The 15,000-nt window shown below is 46.2% G+C and overlaps 1 protein-coding gene and 1 long non-coding RNA gene across 13 annotated transcripts in view; both read right to left on the bottom strand.

The window, feature by feature from the left end:
- Nucleotides 1–15,000, bottom strand: part of LOC123512360 (protein abrupt-like) — a 66,337-nt gene that overhangs the window by 8,843 nt on the left and 42,494 nt on the right. The gene's annotated exons all lie outside the window — the stretch shown is intronic.
- LOC123512417 lies at nucleotides 2,773–7,392 on the bottom strand. Its single transcript, XR_006677093.1, has 2 exons — nucleotides 5,716–7,392; nucleotides 2,773–2,975 (listed from the first exon to the last, which is right to left on the bottom strand). It is a non-coding gene; the product is annotated as an uncharacterized LOC123512417 (long non-coding RNA).

The following is a 15,000-nucleotide window of genomic DNA, read 5'->3' as shown; positions in this document are numbered from 1 at the left end:
GGGGTTCGGGGCGGAGCTGGGGACACGGAAGCAAGGAAATCTGGGTGGCGGCGGCGCAGGTGTTTGGTTAAGTCCCCGCGCTGCACGAAGAGCTTAGCACACGCGGGACACTGCAAGGCTGTACCGCGATGTATTTTGTGGTGTCTCCTCAGCGAGTCTCGACACCTGAACGCCTTGCCACACTCAGAGCACGTCAAGCTGATCTCACCCCCTCGATGTTCCTTAGCGCTACTCCCAACACCTCTCCTCTCTCTTCTCTCTCCTTCTCTTGAGGCTGTGAGGAGGAAATACGTGTCAGATCTTATCACTCCACGAATCTTGATCTTACTTTTTTTTGGGTGGGTATTTTTTTCACGAATCTTGACCTTATGTTTTTTTTTTTTTTTTATCTTTGTTTCGTTAGAACGGTGCAGCAACGCAACACAGGTACAACAGGTACATCAATAGCAGCAGCAGCAACAACAGCAGCATAAAGGGTCAGCGGTATGGTAATTGTATGAGTAGTTTGTTTTGTAATGATAGTAGTAGTAGTGGTGGTGGTGGTGGTGGTGGTGGTGTATATATTTTCTTTTTTTTTTTTGTGTGAGTATTAGTGGGAATCGAGCTCTCTCTCTCTCTCTCTCTCTCTCTCTCTCTCTCTCTCTCTTGTCAGTAGTAGTAGTAGTAGTAGTAGCAGCAGCAGTAGTAGCAGTAGTAGTAGTAGTAGCAGCAGCAGCAGCAGCAGCAGCAGTAGTAGTAGTAGTAGTAGTAGTAGTAGTAGTAGTAGTAGTAGTAGTAGATGGTGGAAATGATGAAAGAAATACGGTGAATGGTGATAAAAAAAGACACACACACACACACACACACACACACACACACACACACACACACACACACACACACACACACACACACACACACACACACACACGAGGTATAAATAAATAATGTCAATACAAATACGAAAACAAAGAACTTAATAAAACAAACATACTAGGAAATCCATCGTCCATTTTATTGCCAAATTAAAAAAGGAAAACAAAACACGTACAGTTTACGACACACACACACACACACACACACACACACACACACACACACACACACACACACACACACACAACTACAAAGATAGACAAAAATATATAAAAAATCAAGTTCCTTTTTTATTTACGAGTCTTAAATAAAACTGTGTTATAAATGAAACAGGAATACACAAACAACTGACAGTCTACTTGCGCACCCTTTAAAATTAAGAGTTTACCATTAAAAGCCGACATTTTCTTTCTTTCCCTCTACATCACCCATTACTATCTTCAAAACTTCACTAACTTACAGTACAAAGAAACACATCTTTACATTACTTCTCTTCGTTATGTGAGAAGAAAAGGAAATATATACATCAAAACACTTTTTTCATTTTGGTTTTCTTTCTAGTAAGACAAACAGTGCAGTCTTTTTCTAGTGAGGTGTGACAATAACTTTTCTTCTTTCGCATTTCTTCCTAGTGAGGTGTGAAGGAAAAATTAATAAATAAAACAATAACTTTTCTTCTTTCGCTTTTCTTTCTAGTCAAACAAAGAAATGTGCAGTTTTCCTAGTTATGTGATGCAAAGATAAAAACAATACTTTCTTTCTCTTCTTTCGCGTTACTCTCTAAATAAATTAATAAATAAAAACAACTTCTTTTATTATGCGTCCCTTCTAGTCAAATAAATAAATAAATAAATAAATAGATAAATAAATAAATAAGTGTATTTCTTTTCTATTATGAAGCAAATAAATAAATAAATAAAAACAAGTTTTTTCTCTTTCGTCTTCCTTTTTAGTCAAATCAATCAATAAATAAGTCGTTTTTTTTTCTTATATGAAGCAACTAAATATACAAATAAAAATAATAAGTTATATTTCTTTCGCTTTCCTTTCTAATCAAAATCAATCAATAAATCAATAAATAAGATTAGTTGTTGTTGTTGTTTAAGTTATGTGTGAAGCAAAATTAATAAAAACTATTATTTCTTTTTCACTTTCTTTTTTAGTTAAATAAACAAAAAAAATAATAATAATTTCTTTATTTTCTTTCGCCTTCCTTTTTAGTTAAATCAATAAATCAATAAATAAATGTATTGTTTTTTTATATTATGTGTGAAACAAAATTAATAAAACTATGATTTCTTTTTTTTCACTTTCTTTTTTAGTTAAATAAACAAAAAATAATAATTTCGTCTTTTTTTTCTTTCGCCTTCCTTTTTTAGTCAAATTAATAAACAAATCGTTTTTTTCTAATATGAAGCAAATAAATCAATAAATAAAAATAATAACTTTTTTTCTTTGGCTTTCCTTTTTCAGTCACATAAACAAATAGTTTTTTTTTCTAATATGAAGGGAAATAAATAAGAACCATAATTTATTTTCCTTTCGTCCTCCTCTCTGCACAAATAATAGTAGTTTCCATTTAGACCTGACATTATTTTTCCTTCTAGTTTGAATGAAAATATGAAAAAAATTGACTTCTTCGTTATTTATTTCATTTATTTTGTATTATTATTATTTCTTTCTATTTCTTAGTTTGTTTTATTTTATCTTGTGTTGTGTTGCGTGCGTGTGTGCGTGCTTGAGTGCGAGAGAGGAAACTTTCATACACTTTTAACAAATTGACATACTTAACTAAATTATACGTAAAAACACTGCGTCTCTCTCTCTCTCTCTCTCTCTCTCTCTCTCTCTCTCTCTCTCAAAGCTACATTTTTATTCTCTTTTATTCATTTTTTCTTCATTTTGCAACAGGAGAGAGAGAGAGAGAGAGAGAGAGAGAGAGAGAGAGAGAGAGAGAGAGAGAGAGAGAGAGAGAGAGAGAGAGAGAGAGAGAGAGAAATCAAACCTACGACGCCTACAAACGATATTACAATGAAACTAAAATCAAACAAAACAAAACAATATAAATAGTAAAACACACACACACACACACACACACACACACACACACACACACACACCTTTTCATTACTTAACACTTTTTCTTCCTTTTCTCAATCTCCTGTCGTAAAATTCCACTCAAGTTTCGTTCACCTTACATCTGTGTCAGAATTCTAACGTTTAAGGAGACACTATTGTAAATCCAGTCTGTTTTTTTGGGGGGCCAGTAAATTTCTTTCACCATTCTGTTTATCCCTCGCATCAGTCCGAATTCAGAAAAGCTTTGCTCTCTCACCACGACGGCAGAAATCTTGTCATTCTGTCTCTAGAACCATAAAAACATCCTTAAAATCACTCTACTCTTTCACCACGGCTGCTTTCCAAGGCCACAGAGATCATTAGCAGGATTTTCAAGTGTGTTTCTCCACTTAATAATGTAGAAATCTTGTCACTCTGTCTCTAGAACCATTAAAACATCCTTAAAATCACTCTGCTCTTGCACCACGATTGTTTTCCAAGGCCACAGAGATCATTAGCAGGATTTTCAAGTGTTTCTCCCCAACAATGTAGAAATCTTGTCACTCTGCCTCTAGAACCGTAAAAACACCTAAAAAACTCGTGTAAACTTGAAATAAAACCTTTTGAAAGAGTGGAAGTGAAGCGCAAAAGTGTTTGAGAATACGAGCTTGCGCATGAGTAATAACATCAGCAACGATAAGATTTTGGGTGTCTGTGTAATGCCTACCTCTCACAGAAGACATGTAAATAAACCAGGTCTACTCTCTATCCTTCTATTCTATTCTGCCGTAGCGTGTCAGTGTAACCTTGAGAGCAGCAGTGGTGGTGACGGGTGGGAGAGGGGAGTGTTGCGTCAGGCTGGCTTACCACTGCAATAAGTCACGTCTGTTTTACTCCGTTCTATAGAGTTCATGGTTTTTCCTTCTTTTTAATCATTACCTTCTTCAGTATCCTTCTATTCACTCTAACAGCAGCATTGATAATGATTAGACGAGTATTTGCGTCAGACAGGCTCACCACAAGACACTATGCAATGACTCCTGTTTTACCGAGTATATTCTTTGCCTCATCTCCTTCACTCATTATCCTCCTCAATATTCTTGTCTTCACCTTAACAGTAGCAGTAATAATGATTAGACGAATGTTTGCGTCAGACAGGCTCACCAGAAGACACTATGCAATGAATCCTGTCTGTTTTATCGAGTACATTCTTTCCCTCATCTTTTTCACTCATTATCTTCTTCAGTAGTAGTGACGTAACGAGTGTTAACATCAGACAGGCTCACCAGAAAGCACTGTGCACTAAATCTAGTCCTTCAGTATCCTTCTCTCCATCCTAACAGTAGCAGTGGTAGAGACGTGACGAGTGTTGACATCAGACAGGTTCACCAGAAAGCACTGTGCAATAAATCTAGTCTAGTTTATCGCCTCTGTCATTTTTCAGATGTTCTCCTTCAGTATCCTTCCCTCCATCCTAACAGTAGCAGTGGTAGTGACGTGACGAGTGTTTGTGTCAGACGGACTCGTGTGTACCCTTGACAGGCGCCGTGTACTGCCTGCCGTGGACAGCGTGGACGTGGTACTTGACATTGGACACTTGGTAGAACACTTTGGGACACATGGGGCACGGGAAGGCGTTTCCTTTATGTATCTTCTCGTGTCTGGACAGAGTTATGCGTGTCCTGAAGCTCTTGCCGCACTGGGGACACGGAAACCAAGGCGTCGGGGGAGGGACGGCTGGGATGTCCTGGGTTAACTCATCTTGCTGGTTCACTTCCACGTTTCCTTCACTTTTAGGCAGGAAAGTTGAGTGTGTGAGTGTCTCCAGGTGCGTGAGTGGCGCTGTGGTGGCCTGTGGTGGCGGCTGGTGAGGCTGTGGCTGTGGCTGTGGTGGTTGTGGTGGTGGTAGCAGTTCAGGTTCCGTCGGAGGGAAAGTTGCCCATGTATCGTCTATTGATGGTTGTTGATGTTGATGATGATGATGATGATGTTGTTGTTGTTGTTGTTGTTGTTGTGGTGGTGGTGGTAGTGGTGGTGGTTGTGGTGGTGGTGGGTTTAATACATCGTCCCCCTCTAAGGAGCAGCCTGGACCCACCTCCCCCCACCAAACTTCCAACATCTCCCCGCTTTCCTGCTTCATCCCGTCACCATCTGCGGGAACAGACAACACCAGCTATCACCACCATTGCCACCACCACCACCACCACCACCACCATTATCACTATCTTCTCTTATCTTCTACTTTTTCCTAATTTCTTTTTTTTCCTACTTTATCCTTATTTTATTCTTCCTTCAATTATAACTTAGCTTCTTCTTCCCCTTTTATCTATCTTCTACTATTCCCTACCTTTCTTCATCATCTTCGTTAATTTCATTCTTTCCTCTATCATAACTTAGCTTTTCTACTTTCATCTTTCTATGTTCTACTGTTCCCTATCTTTCCTCATCATCATCATTATTGTTATTTATTGATGTTCTTCTCTATATACTTGTTTCCTTTTTTTCCTTCTCTTCCTCCTTCTCATCTTTCTCCTCCTCCTCCTCCTCATTAATTTTTCTTCAGTTTATTTTCATTTATTCTCTTTTTTCCCTTTCTTTTATCCTTCTTTTGTTTGTTTGTTCTTAGTAAGGTTATTCTTCAATTATTTCTATCTTTCTACGTATTATTATTTTTTTCCTCTCGTCCTTCTTCCCTTTCATCTCTTTTACGAAAAACAAAATTGTACTCTCTTATTTTCTGGTTTCCATTCCCTTCACGACACAGACACACACACACACACACACACACACACACACACACACACACACACACACACACACACACACCAACAACAACAACAACAACAACAATAATAATACAATCCATCCTATGTATATTAAATTTTTATTTGTTAGTATAGATTTGAAACATTTAACAAATAATATACACGAATAATCTCTCTATATATATTTTGTATTTTATATATATATTTATATTTTTGTATATATATAATATTCATATATGTCATATACTTTACAATGATCAACAATAGTGTGGGGAGAGGAAAGCCTGGTCTCCACCGTGCACAGTGGTAGCCAAACGTTGTGTGGTGTTGTAGCCATGATAAACGTAACCAACTCTACACCTGCTTCTACCTCTCCTTCCCTCCTTCCTTCCTCCCTCCTCGCACCTCTTCACGCCCTTCAGTCTAACGCCCGTACTCAGAAACGCATTACTCTCTCACTACGACAATTTTCCAAGGCCACAGAGACAACTAGCCGGGTCTTCAAGACAGTTTCTCCTTTCAATAAAGTAGAAATCTTGCCAATCTATCAAAAGAACCAAGAAAATACAATTGAAAACATGAACATCTTCAACTGGAGCCTTTGGAAAGCAGTGATGGAGAGAGAGAGAGCAAGGTGTCTCAGAATACAGGCCTAACTACCGTCCATCATGGCTACCACACAGGGCACAACTTCTGGCCACCGCTGCACACACGCGCGCCCACAACTCCTGCGCCAACACTGTACTTCACTGCATCGTGTCTCGTGACTTCCATTCACTGTTCGCCACCGCATCTTCCATTGTACTTTTCGTTTCATCTTGTTATCTTTGTCTTGCATCGTCTATTCAAAACTTAACGCAAGGATTAGTAGTGTAAATTTATATTGTACTTTTAACCCTTGTTTTGCTTTCATTGTCTTTTTTTACTGTGAAAATAATAACTATCAACAAAACATTTCTGATACATTTTGTACTTCTACCTTCGCTTTCTTTTCCCTCTAACTTTTCATTCTCCATCCTAAAAAAAAATAAATAAATAAAAATAAATTAATTAATGACATCCAATATCCTGCACTTTTCCCAATTTTCCCTTCATTTACTTTCCCAGCCTAGAAAAACACCATGAAATTCTAGAACACCCTTTACTTTCCTCCCACACGCTAACTTTCCTTTACCTTCTGACATCAAACTCCAAAAAAACCCACAATTATCATACACAAAATACCCTGTACCTTCCTGCACTATCGTACGCTCCCTGCACCAATTATCGAACACTCTAAGGGGTCTCTACGTGTATGACTTTGGGGGAGCGAGACATTACGCGGCACAGGTGAGATAATGAGTGTTTGGCGTAGGAGTGTTGGCAGCGCAGTGTTACCAAGGCAGAGGAATAACTGTCGGTGATGCAAAGCGATTCAACAGACAACAAGAGTGTGATAAAACTTGTAGTAGAATATAACAACCATTGAATTGTGCTCAACTTGTATGCAGGTATGTAAGGTGACAACCGGCGCCCGCCACTACATATGCACGCACGCGCACACGCACACGTACACGTACACGCACACTATCTCTCACGTACGCGCACACGTACACGTACACGCACACACATATCACAGGTGGCCGTTTTTTTTTTTTTACCACACACACACACACACACACACACACACACACACACACACACACACACACACACACACACACACACACACACACACACACACACACACACACAATTTCTCACATACACGCACATACACACACGCGCACACATATCACAGGTGGCCAAGTTTTTTTTTTTTTAGCACACACACACACACACACACACACACACACACACACACACACACACACACACACACACACACACACACACACACTATCTCACATACACGCACATACACACACGCACACACATATCACAGGTGACCAAGGTTTTTTTTTTTTTATCACACACACACACACACACACACACACACACACACACACACACACACACACACACACACACACACACACACACACACACACACATTCCTCCGTCATTCATTCATTCTTAATTCACATTCCTTTTATTCACAACCAAGTTTCTCTCTCTCTCTCTCTCTCTCTCTCTCTCTCTCTCTCTCTCTGGAGGAGGATGGCGCGTAGCAAGACTATTGAAGAGGAGGAGGAGGAGGAGGAGGAGGAGGAGGAGGAGGAGGAGGAGGAGGTGGTGGTTTGCGTGATAGGTGAGCGTGACGAGCTCTCACACCCAGTCACGACTCTCTCTCTCTCTCTCTCTCTCTCTCTCTCTCTTTCAGATCGATCCTACAATTAAGGCTTCTTGTCCCATATTTTTTTCCCATTCTCATCTCTCTCTCTCTCTCTCTCTCTCTCTCTCTCTCTCTCTCTCTCTCTCTCGGTTAATCACAGTTCATCTGACGCCTCTTCACCACCACTACTTCTTCCTCGTCCTCCTCCTCCTCCTCCTCCTCTCTCACGATGTCGAAATACTTGTGCATACAATGAAGAAATTCTCCGTGTGTGTGTGTGTGTGTGTGTGTGTGTGTGTGTGTGTGTGTGTGTGTGTGTGTGTGTGTGTGTGTGTGTGTGTGTGTGTGTGTGTGTGTGTGTGTGTGTGTGTGTGTGTGCGTGCACCAGTCCCCGCACCCCCCTGGCCACACGCTCCCTGGCAGTTTTAGGAGCGGCGTCCTTCACGCTGCGGGGTCTTCACGCTAGGGGTGGGTGGGGGTGTCAGGGCGGGCAAGGGGAGGGGGGGGACGCTCCCTGCAGCTTGCGTGTGGCGGCGACCTTGACGGTGCCTTGAGGTGCGGGGCCCACCTCTCCCCATGGCGGGGCACCGGGCCGCGGGGCGTAGCATGGCACCGGACAGCGGGGTATGGCACGGCGGGGGCGGGGCGGGTGGGGTGGGGTGGGGTGGGGCGGGGGGAAGTGGGAGGGATGCCTGACTGGTCGGCGTGGGCGGCGGGCGTGCGTGAGAGGTGGTGGTGGTGGTGGTGGTGGTGGTGGTGGTGGTGGTGGTGGGCTGGGCGTGGCGGTGGCTAGGCGGTGCCCCTGTCGGGGGTTGGGATTGGGGGGGCTGGGCCTGCGTGACTGGAGGTCATGAGGCTATCACAGCTGATGTGGGGGGGGGGGCGCCGCCCTCACGGTGTGGCGGTAGTGGCGGGCGGCTCCTGCGAGTGTGGGTCGTGCGCTTCGGCGGCGGCGGACGCCAGGCCCCAGGCTGCCTGCAGGGGCGCCTCCAGGGGTAGCGGCAGGTCGGGGGGGTCCCCGGGGGGCAGCACGTCCTGCGAGGTGGCGGCCACGGCGGCGGCGGAGGCCAGCGCTGATAGGCTGAGGGAGTTGTGGTACGGGGGGTGGCGGCCCCCCTCCCGCCAGCGAGCCGGACAGCCGTACTTGTTCTTGTTGAGGTGCCTGAGGAGGTCCCAGCGGCGCGAGAACAGCTTGCGGCATCCGGGGCAGGAGTGGGTGCCGCGGTGCACGTGCTGGTGCTGGTAGTAGGAGCGAGGGTGGCGGAACACCTTGTCACACTCGGGGCACGGGTACAGGCGACTCCCGCCGCTGCCGCCGCCGCCGCCTCCGTCGTCTCCTCGGCCGTCAGCCAGCCCCACCAGCGGCCGTGCCACACCTCCTCCCACACCACCACCCTCTCCCGCCAGCGTCGCCCAGGCCACCACCAGCGCTCCAGCTGCCGGAGAACAGCACACGTCAGTGGCGCCGCGTTAGTGCCCCTCCACCACCACCACAACACCACCACCACCACCTCCTCTTCCACTATCTCGCTTCCCGCTCCTCCCGCCGCCACGCTCCACTAGGCCCCGGTGTGCTGCCCCCGCCCCCCGACCCCCCACACACACCACTGCCTTGCGTCACGCTCCACCCAGACCCCTCCCCCACCCGTCGGCTCGCGTGTCACGAGTCCACCCCCGCCTCCCTCCAACGGCAAATGGGGGCCCCAGCAAAGCCTGACGCAGCACCACACGGGGACAGGGGCTGGAGCTGGGGTAAGGTTGGGGGATGGGGTTTGGGGTTTGAGGGTGGGGACTGGGGGGATGGAGGAAGGTCAGGCCGACACGACGCTGAGAAAAAGCTTCTCCAGACACATCAATAACAGTGCAGGCCGCGGCTGGGGCGAGGACCCCTGCACCGGAGCAAGCGTGACGGCACACCCGGTGGTAGCATGGCACTCATCATCATCATCATCATCATCATCATCATCATCATCATCATCACCACCACCACCACCACTATATCAACAACAACGACAACAACAACAGGGTGAAGAGTAGTAGTAGTAGTAGTAGTAGTAGTAGTAGTAGTAGTAGTAGTAGTAGTAGTAGTAGTAGTAGTAGTAGTAGTAGTAGTAATAATAATAATAATAATAATAATAATAATAATAATAATAATAATAATAATAATATTAACAACTGTACCAATAACAAGAACAACAACAACACCAACAGATTTAATTAGGCAACGAAATTCTCTCTCTCTCTCTCTCTCTCTCTCTCTCTCTCTCTCTCTCTACCAACCACCACCACAACCACCACATCATCATCAGTCAATGCCCTTTACAACCAAATGACCTTCACACTCCTGACCCTCGCGTGACCTTGAAGGGGAGGGGAGGGAGTAGGGAGGGTCAGGTGGTGTATAGATAATGTATGAATTTCTTATCATTTTCGTATCATTATATATTTTATCTTTTTATTCCCGCTATTTGTATATTTTTGTCTATTTTTTCCTCATTTTGTATTTTAGTATATTCTCATTTTTTTCGGTGGTCTAATCTTTTTCTTTACCATTGATGTGTGTCTTTCAAATATTATTCCCGTGTTCTCTACGTATTTTCTTTGTTGCATCGGCTTGGTTTCTCTCTCTCTCTCTCTCTCTCTCTCTCTCTCTCTCTCTCTCTAGTGAGTTGAACACTTAATTTAAAGTTTAGTCACTACTGATGTATTGGATAAATAATAAAACTTTGGAGAGCATAACTGAATGAAGGTTGTGAAGGAGCGCACGGTGACAAAACAACAAAAATGTACACAAGTGAAAGATGAAACTAAATAAAACAAAAAATTATGCATAATAAAATAAAAATAAAATGGAAAAAAAAAATTTACTTGTAAAAGTGCAGGGTGTAAAGATGATGTTGTATGTCAGTAGTGGTGAATGTAACACTTGTTGTGTGAAGTGTTGGTGAAAGTGCCAACAGCCGTGCGGTGCCTCCACGCAATGCAGTACAACAATGATAGCAACAGTAATGACTGTCCTGTGCAGAGAGCAATGCAATAATGACTGTCCTTTACACAGTTACTCCACGTCACACCGCCACGCCGCCACGCACCAACACTGCCACTGAGTGACAGCGGCGGCGGCGGCAGCACGAGGCACAACACCACACCACTGGCCTCGAGTGTTAGTGTGAGGCAGCAACACACACAGCCAGGGTGAGGCCACCAGGTTTGAGTGACACACACACACACACACACACACACACACACACGGTAGCTCAGTGGTTAGAGCGCTGGCTTCACAAGCCAGAGGACCGGGGTTCGATTCCCCGGCCGGGTGGAGATATTTGGGTGTCTCCTTTCACGTGTAGGTGGTGTTCACCTAGCAGTGAGTAGGTACGGAATGTAAATCGAGGAGTTGTGACCTTGTTGTCCCGATGTGTGGTGTGTGCCTGGTCTCAGGCCTATCCGAAGATCGGAAATAATGAGCTCTGAGCTCGTTCCGTAGGGTAACGTCTGGCTGTCTCGTCAGAGACTGCAGCAGATCAAACAGTGAAACACACACACACACACACACACTACCCCCCGAGGCGTGAAGCGCGTGGTGGTGGTGGTGGTGGTGGTGGTGGTTGTTGGCGGCGCCTCACTGTTAGTGTGGTGACACTGACACCAACACTGTCACCAAACACTCTCACCTTTAATGTCTCATAAGGTAAATCAAATAATCAATATTATCAAAACAAATCAATAAATAAATAAATAAAAGAATTAGTGATGCAAAGTTTGAGACAAATACGCACGACAATTCACGCTCTTCTAGTTCATAAACTTATTATATATATATATATATATATATATATATATATATATATATATATATATATATATATATATATATATGTATGAGTAGTGTGTTAGGCTGGTGTTGAGTTTAGAAAGAGAACAAAAATGCGTTTTTCAGTTAGGCTGTTCTTTAATATGTTCCACAACCGTACAAAGAATGTTTACCTTCTGATTACAAACTGCAATGGCTGGAGGGGGGCGGGCGGGCGGCGGGCGGCGGCGCGCGCGCACACCTTGGTAATGCAGTACGCTAATAGTATTGTAGTAGTTCATAACCCAATGAACAGATGGCGCTGGGCCGCACTTAACTCTTACTATTACTTCACAGCACTTCGAATAGCACTTATACCACACCTCCTCCTCCTCCTCCTCCTTCTCCTCCTCCTTAAGTCTCCTGTTTTACTCCTCCACATGGTCCAATTCTCCTGCTCCTCCTCCTTTTCTGCGTCCAATAATATAACCAACTTCGCAATAAAAGCTGCAAAGCCTGTAGTATATATATATATATATATATATTTATTCATATATATAATTTTTTCCTAATATACCTAAATCTAAATGATGTATTTTTTTCCTTTCTTTTCCATAATATTAACAACAGTGTGCTAAAGTTTTCTGCAGACACTTAGTTTTGTCAAGTGTGTGTGTGTGTGTGTGTGTGTGTGTGTGTGTGTGTGTGTGTGTGTGTGTGTGTGTGTGTGTGTGTGTGTGTGTGTGTGTGTGTGTTGTCATGTCTCGTCTTTGACTCATGCAAGACGCTTCTCCGTGACTGGCGTGGCGTGGAGTGGCGTGGCGTGGCGTGGGCAGCGGTGGGTGCAGCTGCCCGGGCTACGCTGCTGCTGCTGCTGCTGCTGCCACTACCTCACCAAACAATAAAAAGTCAAAACAACAAAATAACCCTTCTTAATTCCTTTAATATGGCAAGGAACACTAGTAACTCGATATAATAATAATGATAATGATAATAATAATAATAATAATAATGATAATAGCAATAATTTAACACTCGGCTTCAGAGAAAAACAAAACAAAAGTGTGTATGATGTATACGTAGTAGATTGGCTATATGTGTATATATATATACGCATATCATAATGCAGTAGTATAACATGTACAGGATAACGGTACCTATAGTCTGATTCTATATTTAAATTACTGCTTCCGCGGGCCCCTCTCGCGCTTAACAAATGCCTAACACAACAAACAAATAAATACACCCAAACAAAAACTACCTCTTCAACCGGGGAGGATTTCATTTATCGGGGAGTTTTTTGTCATTTTTTCCTCAAAGTGAAGGGTTGATGGGGAGCGGGGGGAGAGGGTGGGGGTGGTGTTGACGGTGTGGTGTTTGGGGGTTGTGGGGGGCGGTGGGTGAGAGGCGCGGGATTGCATAGCTCGACGCGGGCTGCGGGCGGGCGGGCGGGCGGGCGGGCGGGCGGGTTGGCTCCGTCACTGAGGGTCATGGCGAAAGAAATTATGTGCAGGCATCATTATCATAACATTTATTATTGCCCTAGGTTTCGACATACCATTCACGTCTGGTAGCTGATAATGTAATGTTGATAGGAACGACAATACCAATAACACTCTAAATATATATGTGTGTGTATATAGTTGAGTGGCAGGAGAGAGTTGGGAGTGAAGAGACAACAAGCCTAAGGGAAGTGTGTCGCCAGAACGGTATTGGCAGCAACTAAAATAAAGCGAATATCACAGAAAACCAAGACGTGAAGAATAATTAATAAGCATCACTGGGGCATTATATCACATTGAGGCGGTCTAGACTCACTAAATCAACTGACTAAGAACCAAGCAATGATGCAGGAGGGAACTTCATCTTTTTATCCATTGCTCTTAAGTGTACGTACGTAACTCATAAACAGACCAAAACGGAGTGTGTGTGTCCTTGAGAGGGAGAGTGACGCGGCTTGTCTCGGGACGCGGCGCTGCCGTGGCGGCCCTGGCGCCCCCACACGCCGCTGCCGCCGCCACCACCGCCGCCACAACCGTCACCGCCAACACCACCGCCTACCGCACCGCTCGCCCCACTCAGCCTCAGCCAGCCCCGCCCGCCCCGCCACACCGCCCGCCGCGCCCATCGCCCTCCGCCCCTCAGGGGCAAGCCTGCTAAGGCACAGGCTAGCTCCTGGGAGGGGAGGGGAGGGGCGGGTAGCATGACGGGGCAGCGGACGGCTCGGCGGGGTCGGCGAGGCGAAGCGGGCGGCGGGCGGCGGGCAACCGATGGTGGTGGGCGGCGGGCGGCCAGGGTGGCAGCGTGGCGTGGCGCGGCGTGTCGGGCGGCCAGGGAGGGTGGCGGCGCCTCACTCCATCTTTGGCTGGTGATCACAGAGGCAGTGCCGGCGAGGCGGCGCTGATCGCAACAACACAACAAATACAAGTCTCTATACGTAGTAGTAGTAGTAATAGTTATGTATACGTCTCTATGCTCTAGTATCGCCTAGTTATATCACAGTCAGTTGGAAGGGGGGTTGTTCAGATCGAGAGCAAACTCGGCTCGGTGCGCTACTGCTGCCGCTGCTGCTGCTGCCGCCGCCGCCGCCGCCGCCGTGGTTGGGGGCGTGGCGGGGCTGGCCAGGGGGGCGGCGGGGCTTGCCGTGGCCGTGGGGGGTGAGGTGGCGGTGACGTGGTTGGGGCGGCGGCAGCCCATCTTGGAGCGGTGGAGGTGGCGGTGGAGGTCCCAGCGGCGCGAGAACACCTTGCCGCACGAGTGGCACGTGTAGGTGCCCTTGTGGACGTGGCGGTGGTGATGCAGCGACATGGGGTGGCGGAACACCTTGTGGCACTCCGGGCACGGGTACAGCTTAGGCTTGTACTCAGGGGCGGGCTCCAGCAGGCCCTGCTCCTCCTTGGGCTCGGCCAGGCCCATCATGCCCACCACCTTGTCCGGCGCCAGGTTCATGGCGTCCTCGGAGTATACCATGCCCTGCGGCACGGCCAGCGCGGGATGCACCTTCACCTCGAACGTTTCCGTTGCCTCGCCGCCCTCCACCTGGCTCACCACCGGGCCCGGCGGCGGGGGGGGCGGGGCTGGGGCCTGCGGGAGGAGGTGTTGCTGCTGCTGCTGCTCGTGGTGGCCGTGGTGGCCGTGGTGGTGGTGGTGGTGGTGGTGGAGCGGCTGTTGCTGTTGCTGTGGTTGTTGCTGGTGGTGGTGTGGTTGTTGCTGTGGTGTTGGTGGTGGTGGTGGAGGTGGTGGTGGTGGTGGGGGTGGTGGTGGTGGTGGTGGTT

This window comes from Portunus trituberculatus, chromosome 4 (genome assembly GCF_017591435.1).
Source record: "Portunus trituberculatus isolate SZX2019 chromosome 4, ASM1759143v1, whole genome shotgun sequence".
In the NCBI taxonomy this organism is placed as follows: Eukaryota; Metazoa; Arthropoda; class Malacostraca; order Decapoda; family Portunidae; genus Portunus; species Portunus trituberculatus.
This window is presented reverse-complemented; position numbering and strand designations above follow the sequence as displayed.